At 39.0% G+C, this 3,343-nt stretch overlaps 1 protein-coding gene across 3 annotated transcripts in view; it reads right to left on the bottom strand.

Moving 5' to 3' along the window:
• Positions 1 to 3,343, bottom strand: part of INTS2 (integrator complex subunit 2) — a 65,478-nt gene that overhangs the window by 48,054 nt on the left and 14,081 nt on the right. The window lies entirely within an intron of this gene.

Below are 3,343 nucleotides of genomic sequence, written 5' to 3'. Positions count from 1 at the left end.
CACGCCACCACGCCCAGCTAATTTTTGTATTTTTAGTAGAGATGGGGTTTCACCATGTTGGCCAGGATGGTCTCGATCTCTTGACCTTGTGATCCGCCCACCTCACCCTCCCAAAGTGCTGGGATTACAGGCGTGAGCCACCACGCCCAGCCAAGTTCTTGCAGTTTAAATGCCAGCTCTACTATTAGATGACTATATACTTTTAGGTATGTTAGTCAACCTCTCTGAACCCCGATTTCCCTAGTGACAAGGAAATATTTTATCAACAATATTTACCTTATAGAACTCCTATAATTAAGAGTTTACAATTCTTGGCCTGATGCAGTGGTTCACACCTGTAATCCCAGTACTTTGGGAGGCTGAGTTAGGCAGATTACTTGAGGTCAGGGGTTCAAGATCAGCCTGACCAACATTGTGAAACCCCCATCTCTACTAAAAATATAAAAATTAGCTGGGTATGGTGGCACATGCCTGTAATCCCAGCTACTTGGAAGACTGAAGCACAAGAATCGCTTGAACCCAGAAGACAGAGGATACAATGAGTCAAGATCGTGCCACTGCACTCCAGCCTGGGCAACAGAGTGATACTTCATTTCAAAAAACAAGAGTTTACAATTCTATAACCCCCATAGTTCTTCAGGCAGGGACAATGTCTTAGTAATCTTTCACTCTGCACAGTCTAACATTGTGCCTAACATACAGCAAGCTCTCAGTTTGTTAAGTAGATGAATGAACAAAGATAATACATATATGAAAGCAGTTCTAAACGACACAGGCCTAGCCAAATGTTATCTTTTAAGTGTTTCCAAGTAAAACATGATAAGTCTGCTTTAATAATAACAGTAAAAGGACAACTACAAACAAGATGAGCCTGCCAAGTACTTAATGCAGTACCTGGCATATATAAAGCATCCAATAAATAAATGTTAACGTTCTTTTAAAAAGCAAAGCTTAAAATCAGTTTTCAAATGAGCTATAAAATAGAACTTGAATATTTTTAAAAATTGTGATTCAGTAGCATAAAAAATAAGACTACAGGATCTAAGCAGTACACATGTTATCTAACTGAGTGACCTCAACAAGTTAAATCGCAATCTATATTAGCTCCTTCGTAGGAACTCTATTCACAGAGTTAATATAAATTAGTTTTTTAAAATTTAAAATATTTTGCAAGTTAAAAACTGTTGCAAAATACATATGCATAAGCAGGTGAATGTATAAAACAAAATGTTTATACATACAATGCAATATTAATTTCATTGTATTTACATTTTTATAGATTTAGGGGTACAAGTGCAGTTTTGATAAACGGATCTATTGCATAGTGGTGAAGTCTGGGCTGTTGGTGTAGCCATCACCCTGATAGTGTACCCTGTACCCAATAAGTAACTTCTTATCCCTCACCCACTTCCCACTCTCCCATCTTTTGGAGTCTGTGATGTGTATAATTCCACACTGTATGTCCATGTGTACACGATTAGCTCCTACTCATAAGTGAGAATATGCAGTATTTGATTTTCTGTTTCTCAGTTATTTCACTTAAGATAATGGCCCCCAGTTCCATCCATGTTACTATAAGACATCATTTCATTTTTTTCCACATTGTATGTGTTTGTGTTTGTGTGTGTGTGTATAGACATATATACGTGTGTGTGTGTATCACATTTTCTTTATCCAACCATCTGTTGACAGACACTTAGGTTGATTCCATAACATTGCTACTGTGAACAGTGCTGCAATAAACATACAAATGCAGGGATTTTTATATAATGATTTCTCTACCCAGCAGTAGCATTGCTGGACAGAATGGCAGTTCTCCTCTAAATTCACAATGGAATATTTTTCAGCCTTTAAAAGAAAATCCTGACACATGCTACAACATAGATGAACCTTGAAAACATTATGCTAAGTGAAATAAGCAAGATACAAAAGAAGAAATAGTGTGCAATTCCATTTACTTGAGGTAGCCAGAAAGGGTAAATTCATAGAGACAGAAAGTTGAATAGAGGTTACCAGGGGGTAGGATGATAGGGTGAATGGGAAGTTATGTAATGGGTACAGAGTTTCTGTTAAGGATGTTCTGGAAATGGGCCAGGCATGGTAGCTCACGCCTATAATCCCAGCACTTTGGGAGGTGAGGAGGGAGGATCACCTGAGGTCAGGAGTTCAAGACCAGCTGACCAACGTGGTGAAACCCCATCTCTACTAAAAATACAAAATCACCTGAGGTCAAGAGTTTGAAACCAGCTGGCCAACATGGCGAAACCCTGTCTCTACTAAAAATACAAAAAGTAGCCAGGCATGGTGGTGGGTCCCTGTAATCCCAACTACTCAGGTGGCTGAGACAGGAGAATCTCTTGAACCCAGAAGGTGGAGGTTCCAGTGAGCCAAGATCAAGCCATTGCACTCCAGCCTGGGCAAGAGAGTAAGTGAGACTCTGTCTCAAAAAAAAAAAAAAAGTTCTGGAAATGAAGAGTGGTAATGGTTGCACATTGTGAATATACTTAATGCCACTAAATTATATACTTAAAAATGATTAAATGGCAAAATTTTATGTTATGTATATTTTACCAAAATAAAAACATATACACACATATATATTAAAATTTTTAAATATAATAACTTATTTCAATGACCTAATGCACCAGTTCTCATGAGTCTGGCCCTTTCCCAATATTCTTTCAAGGAGTCCGGAAAGGTGTTAAAAATACTCAGACATAGGCCAGGCGTGGTGGCTCTCACCTGTGATCCCAGCATTTTGGGAGGCTGAGGCTGGCAGATCACATGAGGTCGGAAGTTCAAGACCAATCTGACCAACATGGAGAAACCCCGTCTCTACTAAAAATACAAAATTAGCCAGATGTGGTGGCACATGCCTGTAATCCCAGCTACCTGAGAGGCTGAATCAGGAGAATTGCTTGAACCCAAAGGCGGAGGTTGCAGTGAGCTGAGATCACGCCATTGCACTGCAGCCTGGGCAACAAGAGAGAAACTCCATCTCAAAATAATAATACTAATAATAATAATACTCAGACATTATCTTTTTTTCTCATTCACTCACAAGAGTACACTGAGATTTTCCAAAGGCTTCTATCAAGCCAGATATTGAAGAGATTTGAAAAAAATAAAAGAAAACAACATCATTCTTTTCATTAAATTTTGTTTGGGAAAAGACAGTTTTCATTTAAAATATGTTAGGTTCATATTTAATAGGGTTATGTTGGCTGGGCACGGTGGCTCACGCCTGTAATCCAAGCACTTTGGAGGCCAAGGTGGGCAGATCACCTGAGGTCGGCAGTTCAAGACCAGCCTGACCAACATGGTGAAACCCCATCTTTAAAAA

This window comes from Cebus imitator, unplaced genomic scaffold (genome assembly GCF_001604975.1).
Source record: "Cebus imitator isolate Cc_AM_T3 unplaced genomic scaffold, Cebus_imitator-1.0 Scaffold121, whole genome shotgun sequence".
NCBI lineage: Eukaryota > Metazoa > Chordata > Mammalia > Primates > Cebidae > Cebus > Cebus imitator.
The sequence above is the reverse complement of the archived record's forward strand: the minus strand, read 5'-3'. Positions and strand labels throughout refer to the sequence as shown.